The sequence below is a fragment of the Lolium perenne genome, chromosome 6 (genome assembly GCF_019359855.2).
Source record: "Lolium perenne isolate Kyuss_39 chromosome 6, Kyuss_2.0, whole genome shotgun sequence".
NCBI classification, from domain to species: domain Eukaryota; kingdom Viridiplantae; phylum Streptophyta; class Magnoliopsida; order Poales; family Poaceae; genus Lolium; species Lolium perenne.
The window spans coordinates 65,512,472-65,526,254 of NC_067249.2; the positions used below are offsets into that span (position 1 = coordinate 65,512,472).

General features: G+C 45.6%; 1 long non-coding RNA gene across 1 annotated transcript in view; it reads left to right on the forward strand.

Moving 5' to 3' along the window:
- LOC127307529 (uncharacterized) overlaps positions 1-13,783 on the forward strand; it is a 123,137-nt gene that overhangs the window by 54,131 nt on the left and 55,223 nt on the right. The window lies entirely within an intron of this gene.

The following is a 13,783-nucleotide window of genomic DNA, read 5'->3' on the forward strand; positions in this document are numbered from 1 at the left end:
TATCGATCATATATATATAGACATTATTGGGATTCATTAATTATATAATAAGTACTGATAATTCAATTAATTATATATATAAGTACTGATAACACAAATAAAGAAGTTGTATTTGAATCCACACAACCCTAATCTAAAACACATAGCCCCTAACATGGCCTAATTAATTGACCCTTCTCTCTAGCTAAATAGTGGAAATTGCGCAAAATCAAAAGGGGTCCCTCACTAATTATACATATATATCTAGATTGTGATAAACTTTTGCCCCATATTTGGTGGATGGGTGCATCTTGGCATGTAAAACAATTAATGTTTGCAAATGGCGTTGTCAAAATTTATGTACAAATGATTTCTTTCCATCCAAAGTGCATAAAATGGGAATTTTAATGAAGAAAGTACAAATAAAACAGCTCAACATGCCTCCACACCCCGATTTACACACGAAGTAGAGCATATTTAAAGGATAATTCCAGAGTTTTACTATTTTTCAAGCAACTTTGCTAATTTCCACCCACTCACATGACTTTATGTCGATTTAACGAAAATAGGGCGAATTTAAACTACATGGGCGGGATAGTTTGAATTGTGCGCGCGGCAAAGGGAACCGCCTATTCCTCAACCTTGTGCACGGCAAATTACACACGCAACTCCATTAAACACCACCTACCGGGCGGCCCGGCCACATGACCCCCCACCCACCGCTACACAACTTATCCCCGTCCGTGCGAAGAGCTTCCCCTCCCCGTCCCGTCCGTGCAAAGAAGAAGCTTCCCCTCCCAGTCGTTCTTCTCGAGATGCACCGGCGGTCAAGTTGATCCACGGTAGGGCTGCTATCTCTAGCTCAATCATGCATCGGGCAAGACGGCCAAACGATTTATATTTTCTTGATGCTGCTAAAAAAATCGTCAGTATGATCGAACTAATTGGCACTTTATAGTTTTCCGCTCGATTTGTCCTCGATCAATTTGTTCATTTGCGTGGGCATATAGAGTCAGTTCTGCACTCGATCCGTTAATTTGCTGAAATGCCATGGCAGAGTTTTGTACACGATCTGTTTGCTAAAATGTCGATGGGCAATTTTTGTTTTGTACTCGACATGATTGATGAAATGCATAATCATGTACTAGTATAGTTTTGTACTCGATGGATATACATTTCCTACTTCGCCTTAAATTAATCACCAACCATTGTATCTCATAATTAAACAGATGGACAGAACTTGGATACTGCATGGACACTTATGTTCCCCTTCATATATAAATGGTGTTCAACCCTTTATGGGGTTTATTAGAGCTCATGAAGGTCACAACCTGGACGTGTATTGCCCGCTCTGCACATGTATGAATGGTGAGAAGAGGCCTCACCATGTAGTGGAAGATCATTTACACATTTTTGGGATGGACCGCACATATGTTAGGTGGGTTTATCATGGTGAACCATATAATGATCCTTCAGCGGGAGAAGCAGATCTTGCTCACACTGTATGTGTGCTGGCATATGTAGTTAATTATTTATATTGATGCTGCCGCTGTTTCGATCAATAGTTTGCATTGTTGTGCAAGGTTCTGTACTCAAATTTAACTTGTTGCAGATGGATGGACGGGAAGGAGAGAAAAAGCGCTTGCTTCAGGAAACGGGTTTCAGCTCTGGGACATGTGCTGTGCCAGATGAGAAGGTAAATATGTAAAACGGCATTTGTTCAGGTTGCATCCCTTAGATGTTTGTCTAATCTGTTGATGTACTAATTGCAGAAGCATAGAGTTGAAGAGGTCTCTCAGTTTGATGGGAGATTTCAAGATGAATCTCAGTTTGATGCACCTGTGGATGGTACTGATGACGAGCCTTTCATAGACGAAGGTCCTGCACCTGAGATTATCCAGCCTACAGAAGGAGGCCGTGGACCGAGTACACAGCTTTGCGTTGAAGTGGATGCACGCCCAGAGATCATCAGGGGCGTCCTGGTAGTCTCAAGACCACCCAGCCCTGATGCACCTGTGGATGGTACTGATGACGAGCCTTTCATAGACGAAGGTCCTGCACCTGAGATTATCCAGCCTACAGAAGGAGGCCGTGGACCGAGTACACAGCTTTGCGTTGAAGTGGATGCACGCTCGGAGATCATCAGGGGCGTCCCGGTAGTCTCGGGACCACCCAGCCCTGATGCAAAATGTTGACCTACTTTATGATTCGTACTCTTATGTTCTGGTGCTGTAGTACTATGTTTGTTATGATTTGTACCCCTTTGGCGCTAGAACTATAATTAAGCATTCAGTGGATGATCGCGTTGCAAAATTTGACACCCACACAATCAGTTCATCGTATGAGTAGTAGCACAATTACTTCTACAGCCAGTCCTGCCAGCGCATTAATTGGTAGCATGAAACACTTTCAGGCACTCCCCTCTGATTCATATTAATTGACTCAATTTTGTCTAGATATGGATGTATCTAGATGCATTTTTTAACTAGACTAACAAACTTGAGTCAGTTAATATGAATCGGTGTAAACCGCCCAAGTCATCGAGCAGCTAGTTTATTGACTCTAGACTCCAAGCCTCTCGCGGCAAGCCATCGACGAAGCTTTGACCAGATCTTGGCCCGCTTTTTTTGTGTGAATAGCAAAGCTTTGACCAGTTCCTCTCGGGATACAGCACGCCGGTGAGCTTGCATGGTTGCCATGAGCACTTTCCGGTGGAACTTCCTCTGCAGCGCCCTCAAGCCGCCGCTGCGAGACAGCACGCAGTGCCTCGAGGTGGACGGAACGGACAAACTCGGGATCTCAGGGCGGGGGGTCCGCCTCGTCCGGGAACGATCTCCAGCGGGTTAACGAGGACATGCATGGCGGCCAGGGGATTTGGTTTTTTTTTGTTGTTTGAGCTTGGGATTTGGGGTTTTTTCGGATAGGGGAGGAGGAACCGAGGAAGAGGAAGGAACAGCCCGCGTGCTTGGCGCGTGGTAGTGTGCTTGAATTTCGAATTTTTATGAAATGTTTCATTTCCCCGCTACAATTCGGGGGTTTTCTTGACGCGCCAATGCGTCCCTCGGGCAGGTTCAAGTGAATTTGGGGTGCCACACTATGGGCCCCAGTTTCAGTGAGACATGTAATGACTAGTCACATCAGTAAGTTCACTGTGTAATAAAATATGTTACCCCTCCCCTTTATGTAGCCCCCCTTGTCTCTCCCGATCGAGTGCCGACAGCCGACGGATGCAAGCCGCTAGCTCGATCCCCTCCTTTCGCCTCCACCGTCCAGGCATCCAGCTTGGAGGGGCAAGCTGCATCTAGACCAAGCGGATTAGGTAGTACTAGTAATGTTCTTTCCTTTCTCGAGATCGGTTCTTTTTTCCTCACCTCGATATCTTGTGCATCTATTTCCTATTCTGGGCGAAGGGGTGTCTTTCTGGTCACCCTCGCGCTGGGAGTGATTGATGGGGGTGGGGGGCGGGGGCTACCTTTGCTTGGATTGGGGTGTTCTTCCTTTATTTGTCGAAATTTGCAACCTTTGTAGTTTTTGTTGATCCTCACTGTATCTTTTGTCAGCTTGTACAGGAAAGGGAATACCTCGGTGGTGGTGGTGGGGGGGCAATGGAGCGTAAGGCCACCACGCATATGGGCAGTTGGCTGAGCCTGAGCTGCGTCCCCAGCCCCGCAAAGCAGGTACTCCGTTTGCTTATCCACTCTGTCTGTCTGCATCCTCAATCTGTTCCTGTTCTGGAAAATGCTTAAAGTAGCACATGTCTTCAGCTGTTTGTGCGTAAAGCCTCTGTAACACCATGCTCTATATTCTCTGTATCAGGTTGGTACCTCCAGGTTCCGTGCTGAGGCTATGGGGAACGATAGCGCCCCACCTGCTGCAGGAGCATGGCCAGATCTGCAGCACAAGAAGCGAAATGCCACTGCCGAGCTGGGCAGGGACCGCCCAGGGGTAAATTTTTTAACCAACTTACCATGATGTAGTCTGAATCTGATACTCCCTCAGATCCGAATTAATTGACTCAACTATCTGTAGATACGTATGTATCTAGACGTGTTTTAGCTCTAGATACTACTACCTCCATCCCAAATCTTAGGGCTTATATTATTTTTAGAAAGTCAAACTATACCATATTTGACTAAGCTTTTACCAAAAATCATTAACATGAAAAATACAAAATTAATATCATTAAATAGGTTGTGAAATATATTTTCCTACGGTTGTTATCACCAGAATTTGACCGAGTCAGAGGTGGGCCGCGATCAAGATGGATTTGAAGAATATACATGGAAGAAATACGTGAATCGGCCTGTTATGCAAAGTTTGGGCTAGTTGGCCCGTGTATCTGTAATATAGTAGGATACGTGTCGGTTAGGTAGAGTTTGTCTCGTGCACGGTGGGGATTATTCCCACGTTAGAAAGTCCCCTGGACTATAAATATGTATCTAGGGTTTATGGAATAAACAACAACCATCGTTCAACACAAATCAATCTAGGCGCATCGCCAACTCCTTCGTCTCGAGGGTTTCTTCCGGGTAAGCATCATGCTTGCGATCTAGGCAGTACAAGTTTATTCGTTACCATGCGTTGCTCGTACTGAAGCCTTTTTGATGGCGAGCAACGTAGTTATCTTAGATGTGTTAGGGTTAGCATTGTTCTTCGTATCATATGCTGTCGTAGTGCAACCCTTATACATCTAGCCGCCCTTACACCTATCTTAGGTGTAGGGGTGGCACCCCGCTTGATCATTATTTAGTAGATCCGATCCGTTACGGTTGCTCCTTGTTCTTCAAGGATTAGTTTAATATCTGCAATAGTTAGGCCTTACAAAGGGTTGGAGGATCCAGCGACGCGTAGGGTGTAGTTTGCTAGCCCTAGACAGGATGTTCCGGGGATCAACCTCGTGTTGGTTTTTAGGCCTTGTCTAGGATCGGCTTACGATCACCGTGCGTGACCGCGAGGCCCAATCGTGAGTAGGATGATCCGATTATGCGGTGAAAACCCTAAATCGTCGTAGATCGTTTTAGCTTTATCTTGATCAAGCAGGACCACCATATATTCGTACACCTCGTACGAGTCATGGGTGGATCGGCTCTTTGGGCCGATTCACAGGATAACCTGAGAGCCGATCGAGGCTCGTATTTAATGTTTACGTGTATGCCATGCAGGAAACTAAGCGAGACATCTCCATCACCTTCCTGACCAGGTATAGGTCAGGTGGCACGCCCTTGCACCAGCATCGGACGTGCGTGCCGGAGGCTTTGCGGGCCGTCGCTCGGAGGGACCAGGGCCAGCCGCAGCCCTAAGTTGTTCCCGGCTCTACTGTGTTGCCCGTCGCTACTCGCCGGTGGGTTTCTGACCGCAACACATTCTGGCACGCCCGGTGGGACGCTCTAGCTCGGATCTGATCAAGACCAACGTGACATTGAGCGATTTCAACGGCCAAGCGTCTGACGCACAAGGTGTTCTGAACGTGGATCTGACCGTAGGAAGGAAAACTATCCCTACGACGTTCTTCATCGTCGATAGCAAGAGCACCTATGCTGTTCTGCTAGGAAGAGATTGGATCCACGCCAACTGTTGCATTCCCTCCACGATGCACCAATGTGTAATACAGTGGGACGGAGATGAGGTAGAGGTCGTCCAGGCCGATGACTCAGCCGAGATTTCAACGGCTGGCATGAATGCTTGGGAAGCAGCAGGCCAAGAGCCACTCTCAGGTATCAATTTGGACGACTGCGAGCGCATCGACGTGACGAAGGGCAGGGTTAGGCTGGTCTTATCCACTGGCCTGACCGTGTAGCAAGAACGAACCGATGAGCAAACGTGGCGAGGCCGATCCTTGGGATCGGCCCCAAAGATATATGAAGGAAAATTACAAAACCTTCATTGAACGCTTCGATCAATATGGAGGCCGATTCCAGCAATCGGCCAAAATTATCCTCACCACATGTTCTGCTTGTATGCAACGTCGATCTACTGGGCAGCGGTTTACGTCGGCTGATGAGTCAGGGAAAATCAACATTGGTCCTACAGAAGCCGACGTGCAAATACGTTGCCTTGGCTAAACTACAGAGCCGATATCTGCAGTTACCTGACAGATTCGGCTCGGGGGGCACCTAATCAGATGAACATGTGCAGATGAACATGTGTGCAGTGAAACATTGGGGGCCGATTAGAAAAAATCGGCCAGTAAAAAAAAAATCAGCATCACGATATACAGCCGATGCAAGGACATCGACTTTAGAACTAAGAGACAAAGCCGATGCACAGCCATCGACTCTAGTATAACTACGCAGGATCTACTGGCTATGTGTTCAAAGCGCGGATCTTCACCAAGTCCAGTTCAGCTGTGGGGCCTTCTGCTTCCTCGAGGGAGTAAAACAATGAGAGCTTCCTCAGCTGCCTTGAGTCGATTCTAGTGCCTGAACCTTCTTGTCGAGGATTTTCAACCCTTTGTGCTAGTTCAGCAGTGCTGTCAGAAGAAATATATCGGCTTTCGAGGGAAGAAAGGTGATCGGTTTTGGTGCATCCTCACCGATATTCTCGCCTTGAGTAAGGCTCGGGGGGCAGCAGGCCTGGTAGATGCTCTGTTTAGGAGCCGATTGGGGTACCATCGGCTGATCCTTCGTCGCAACCTTCTTCACAAAATGATGAGTGCTCGAAGAAGACCATTGGGCCTGGTTGGAAGAATTCAAAGGCTCTCTTGAAGACTCTACATTATCCACCAGATCTCAAGGTCATCAGTTGAAGAAGTGGAGGATGGATCGTGGAGGACCGATGCGTTGCTATCGGTCTATTAAGCATTGGCTAAGGGGACGAATCGGCGAAATCAGTATGAGGAGAGATCGGCTAAATTGGCTCAAGGGAAATCGGCAAAATCAAATTGGGGAAATTCTTCATTGATAAGCAAGATTTCTTACATAAAGAGCTGATTGCTCTCAAAAGGGAGTACTAGGGGATACATTGCCCCGTCTACTACTACTGATCCTATGCTAATGGTCCTAATCTATGGGCCGTCGCTGCCCTCGTCGTCGCCGTCGTCGCCGCTGTCGGCGCTACTCCCGGCGGGCTCGTCGTCACTGCTCCAGCGGCCGCCGGCCGGGCCCTCATTGTCCTCATCCTCCTCGTCAGCGTCGTCGTCGTCGCTGTCGAAGTCGCTGAGGTTCCCCGGCCAGGGGCAGAACCGTTTGGCCGGCGGCTCCTCGGAGGAGGTGTTGTCCTCCTCCTCTTCCTCCTCCTTCTCCTCCTCCTCCTCCTCGGGGGAGGTGAAGTCATCGCAGGAGAAGCGATCGTCATCGCTCTCCTCCTCCGTTTCCCCATCGGCGAGGAAGCGGAGGTCACTTTCCCCGTCGGTCAAGGACTTCTCGTCCTCAGACCAGACGGAGAAGTCGTGGCTAGACTCCTCCCCGGCTTCGATGGCGCAGCGGGTGTTCGCCGCGTGGACCTCCTCCTGGTTCGGCTCCGGCGTCGGCTCGCGGGAAGAGGAGGACTGGGTGGAAAGATCCGATGAAGCAGAGGAGGAAGAAGACATGGTGGCGCAGGAGGGCTTTTGGAGTGCTAATGCGAAGGGGATGCGGAAGTAAACTGTTCGGAGCGGTTAAATAAAAGGGGATATAGTGGAAATTCAATGCCACAGCAGTTTTCGAGGAAGTGGTGCCTAAAAGAAAAAAAAAACTGCCAGGTCATGCGGAGAAGTTGAGAAGGCAAGGCATCATGATGAAGGATACTGCGACGGTTCTGCCACGACATGACCCAACGAAGAAAAAGCAGAGTGATTTTGGAATTATCAATTCCAAAACCAGGGGGGCATGTGTTATCACCAGAATTTGACCGAGTCAGAGGTGGGCCGCGATCAAGATGGATTTGAAGAATATACATGGAAGAAATACGTGAATCGGCCTGTTATGCAAAGTTTGGGCTAGTTGGCCCGTGTATCTGTAATATAGTAGGATACGTGTCGGTTAGGTAGAGTTTGTCTCGTGCACGGTGGGGATTATTCCCACGTTAGAAAGTCCCCTGGACTATAAATATGTATCTAGGGTTTATGGAATAAACAACAACCATCGTTCAACACAAATCAATCTAGGCGCATCGCCAACTCCTTCGTCTCGAGGGTTTCTTCCGGGTAAGCATCATGCTGCCTAGATCGCATCTTGCGATCTAGGCAGTACAAGTTTATTCGTTACCATGCGTTGCTCGTACTGAAGCCTTTTTGATGGCGAGCAACGTAGTTATCTTAGATGTGTTAGGGTTAGCATTGTTCTTCGTATCATATGCTGTCGTAGTGCAACCCTTATACATCTAGCCGCCCTTACACCTATCTTAGGTGTAGGGGCGGCACCCCGCTTGATCATTATTTAGTAGATCCGATCCGTTACGGTTGCTCCTTGTTCTTCAAGGATTAGTTTAATATCTGCAATAGTTAGGCCTTACAAAGGGTTGGAGGATCCAGCGATGCGTAGGGTGTAGTTTGCTAGCCCTAGACAGGATGTTCCGGGGATCAACCTCGTGTTGGTTTTTAGGCCTTGTCTAGGATCGGCTTACGATCACCGTGCGTGACCGCGAGGCCCAATCGTGAGTAGGACTATCCGATTATGCGGTGAAAATCCTAAATCGTCGTAGATCGTTTTAGCTTTATCTTGATCAAGCAGGACCACCATATATTCGTACACCTCGTACGAATCATGGGTGGATCGGCTCTTTGGGCCGATTCACAGGATAACCTGAGAGCCGATCGAGGCTCGTATTTAATGTTTACGTGTATGCCATGCAGGAAACTAAGCGAGGCATCTCCATCACCTTCCTGACCAGGTATAGGTCAGGTGGCACGCCCTTGCACCAGCATCGGACGTGCGTGCCGGAGGCTTTGCGGGCCGTCGCTCTGAGGGACCAGGGCCAGCCGCAGCCCTAAGTTGTTCCCGGCTCTACTATGTTGCCCGTCGCTACTCGCCGGTGGGTTTCTGACCGCAACAACGGTATCTACACAATATTATATTTGTTGATAGAATGTTCTAAAATTTTGGTCAAACTTTACTTGTTTTGATTTCTCAAAAATAAATAAGCCTCAAGCTTTGGGATGGAGGTATCTAGACAAAGCTGAGTCAACTAGTTTTTTTTTTATGTCCATAGCTAGTGTTCATGGTGCAAAAAGCTAAGAGCATCCACTATATGCATCAGTCTATCTCATATAGTAATTCAATATCATTGCTGAGTTCTGCCTTTTGTTTTGCTATTCATATGCAGACTCAAACTTTAGGGCCTTTACTCAAAAGGAAGATCAAAACTGCGGCTGATCAGGCTGCCAGTATGTTGATGCCGCCCCCATCTTCTAAATGCCTCTACAAGCACAAGGCCACGCGCCCGCTGGGTGGTGATCTTTTAATGAATATGGTATATTTTCTTAATCCACAAAACATGCCTTGATTTTTGTCTGTTTATTGTCGGTTTTTTCTAATGCTTGCCAAAAGTTTACAACAACAACAACAACAACCAAGCCTTTCAGTCCCAAACAAGCTGGGGTAGGCTAGAGTTGAAGCCCGTAAGATCTCAAAGCCAAAAGTTTAGAAACACCAAATTCGTTTGCTTACAATCATCATACAGTAATGTTCATCTACTCTCCAATTCCCCTAACCCAACAAAAAATGATGTTAATTAAGATTTTTAGATTAAAAGAGCACCATTAGGTGCTGTTAATTACGACTTTGAGATTAAATTTCATTTGCAATTGCTAATTACAATTTTGAGACAAATGATTAGTTTAACCTCGATCTGTTCTGCTCTCCATTTTTCCCAACCGAAAAAATGTAACCATTCCATTCCTCTGAAATGGAACCATTCCATTCCATTCCACGCTATTTCAGAACCGAACACACCCTTGCATTGTTGTGAACTGTTGTCCATACACAGCCATACCCTTCCACTTACATCCAGCACTATATGCATCAGTCTGTCTCAGAGTCATTCAATATCACTGATGAGATCTGTTCCTATTCTTATGCAGGCTGAAACTGCTGCGCCTTTACTCAAGTGGATGCAAAATGAGGCTGATGAGGCTGCTGTGAGGACGATGGTGCCGGCACCATCATCCGAAAACCTCTACAAGCACGAGGCCATGGGCCAGCTGGGTGATGACCTTTTAATGAATCTGGTATATTTTCTTAATCCACATACATGATTTTATTATTATCTGTTTAATTACTGTTGGCTTTGCCTAATGCTTAGCAAAGGTTCAGAAACACTGCGTTTTCTTACAATCATCATACACTAATTTTTCACTTTTCAGTCTGTCTCATCCAGTATATAAACTGTTGAGTTCCGTTGGCTTCTTTTGTAATCATTTGCATTGTTGTCAACTGTTGTCTATGCACAACCCTATTCTTCCACTTACATCCCGCACTACTTGCATCAGTCTATCTCATAGATTTATTAAATATCAATGATGAGTTCTGTTGCTATTCATATGCAGGATGAAGCTTCTGTGGCTTTACTCAAATGGAAAAAAATGATCCTGATGAGGCTGCTGTGAAGACGATGGTGCCGCCACCATCTTCTGAAAACCTCCTCAAGCACAAGGCCACGGGCCAGCTGGGTGGTATCCTTTTCAGTAAGCAGGTATATTTTCTTAATCCTCATACATGATTTGATTTGTCTGTTTATTGCCGGCTTTGTCTAATGCTTACCAATAGTTCAGAAACACACACAACCCTATTCTTCCACTTACATCCAGCACAATATGCATCAGTGTATCATAGATTCATTTTATATATCACTGCTGATGTCTGTTGCTCTTCAATTTTCATATGCAGACTGAAACTGCTAAGCCTTCATTGGTCAAAAGGATTGCAACTGCTGCTGATGAGGCATCTGCAGAGGCTGCCACCAAGTTACTGTCAGCCCCACCTTCTGGATGCTTATATAAGCTCAAGTCCAAGGACCAGCCGGACCGTAACCATCCAAGGGTTCGGGTATATTTTCTTAAGCCACATATACATGCCATGATTTATGTCTGATATTATCACCGGCTCTGTCTAATGCTTTTTGGAATTCGGAAACGCCAAATTAGCATGCTTATATTCATCATACACTAAATTTTGACTGTTCAGTTTGTAACATAGTGTTATGCACTCGCTTGTCAACATTTGCATTGCTCTGAACTATGCACTTTACACAACCTAATTCTTCCACTTACATTCAGCGCTACGCACCAGTAGTACCTCCCATGTTTCCTTCACCATCCCGATGTCGAGCTTGCAGGAATATGGCGGGCCCATGTACATACCCCGCATATAACACCTCCTATGGCTCTATCTACCTTTCTAATAACTCCTTCACAGAGTTACTGTAACATCCCAACTTTTGCAACCTTGTTTATTTGTCCAAAGTGCAAAAATTGGGGGGAACAAAAACTTTTTAAGGTTTGCTTGTGCTGCCTTGTGTTTGGTTGAAATTGTGTCTGATGGGTGATGTGTGTTGAATAATTTAAGTGAAGTACCTCAACCGACGTCTTCTTATCTCGAGAAAACACTCATGCTATGGCCACCCTTGTATCACCTTAATCTCCTCTCTTCAAAAATATTTGAACCTTATGTCAAATAAGGAAACCTCTTTTGTTTTGTCCTATGACTCAAATTTTTAAACCCAAAAGATCTTGCCAAAAACCTTTTATTTTGAAGTGGCTATGGTCACCTCGGATCATAGTATCACAAAAAGAGTTTCTAAAGTTATTTTGTTATGAGATAAAGTAATTACCAAATGTCTTACCCTTACTTTGTGTACCTTCACAATTTTATAAAAGCTTTTATATGCAGTTTGGTTGCCTAAAATAAAATGGAATGATCCATATTTCCTTTTTACTAAAACCTTGGGTCATTCAACTCTTTCTAAAACTCTCTCCCACTTTCACTAGTTCAAATGAAATTTCTTATATATTTAGTTTAAATCAAGTAAAGGTCGTATACACCCAAAGCTAAATTCTTAGACTATTTGATTTGTGATCAAATATCCATGGCATTGTCTTGCCATCAATACATCTCCTTGATCCATCATTTAACATCATCACTCCAATCTATACACAATCTTGGTAGATAATCTTTGTCCAACAAATGTATACTCTTAATTTCCATCCCTATCACCCAACCCTCTTCTTCTCTATTTTTGCCCTCTAGAATGTTTCTAGATTTTGTGAAACTATTTGCAAATGCTTGTATCTTAATTGTGTGATTAGCCTTGTTGTTTGCTGAAGTGTTTGTCTGTTGGTCTGTTGTGTGCGCTAATCTGAAAACTCAACCAACAACATCTTATCTTAGTGGCACTTCACTTCTATGGTCATATTGACTATTTTCCCGAAGTAGTTTATCTCTCAAAATTACACACTTCCATAAAACCTTTTTTTTTTCACCTTGCCTTTATGGCCAACGTTATTTTTTTAAATGGATTATTAAAACCCTTATGTTTCCAAACCCTTGAGCATCTCTGATCATATTTACGAAAACAACTATTTCCGAATTACTTTTGGTTAAAATAATTTTCTTAAAAAAAAAATCTTCTCATTTATTTTAATGCATGTATGGTCTATAAGCTCTTTATATGCAATTTTGGTTTCCAAAATTGTTGAGACTTAGCTACGATGCATGTTACTGCTTGTAGGGATTTTCAACTCCCTTTTTTTTCAACATATTAAGATCTCTATTTGATCTACTTTCTTTCAAAATAGTGGCCATAGACTTAAGACGTGGTCACAAAACTGAATATTCTGAACTCAAATTTACATGGCAGTGTCTAAGCATCAATACACCTCTCTGATCTGTCTAATTCTTGCCTTGGCAAAACAAAATTATAGAACCCACGCAAGCATGATTTTCTAGATCATTGATACCCATCTCAATCTCTATCTCTATTCAAACAAGTGAGATGCACCAAGGATCCTTGCACACAACCTATGCCGCATTCTATTTTCCTTGGTCGACCATACCATGCTGCTACAGTGCACCTTGTCATTTTCCTTTTGGAGACAAGACCTTGGCCGATGCTCAATCTTGAGCAAAACCTTGTGCAACCTCTCTCTCCATTATCACCGGGCATATAGCAGAACCTCACACCATCTGGTGATCCCTCTTGTCACCCTCCATGGCCAGCCCTACCTCGACCTACCCATCCCTTGCCATGAGACACCGGCAGCATGCACCATAGTATGAAACGAGAACCAATGGCCGAACCACCTCGCCACTAGCCTCTCCTCTCTGTCCCTTCTCGACCTGGAATGACGCCTGGCCCTTGTCCTCTTGTGCTTGGCAAGATGGAGAGGCCGGCCATGCCATCTTTGACATGACCATGCGCCCTCTCTTTTTTCCCTTCCCTCATCGCTCTCTCTCATGCTTGGTCTGGACAGTGAGAAGTCACGGACTAGAAGCGCACCTGCACCCCTACTGTCCATGCATGTTCCCTACGCAGCCCTAGCTGCACCTCTCATCTCTCCTTTCCCGTGGCCACCTCAAATTCGGACAGGAGTAACCAGGCCTCGCATTCTCCCGACGCCGCGCCTTAAGCACGATATGTCCATCACCTCTGCAACCCGCATGCTCCCAAGGCTGGTCCTTCCCTCTAATCGGCTTGCCCGTGCTCGTCCTCCTCGTGGTCACCATGGCCGTGGGAGCTAATACGTTCCCGTTCCGTCTGTGCAAACCAGGACACACCAACCACGGGTGACGTTGCCCTTCTACCAAGAACACCAGAAGACAACCCCTATGCCTCTATCATGCAACCATGACGAGACCGTCATGATCGAACACCATCGGGCACACGCAATCAC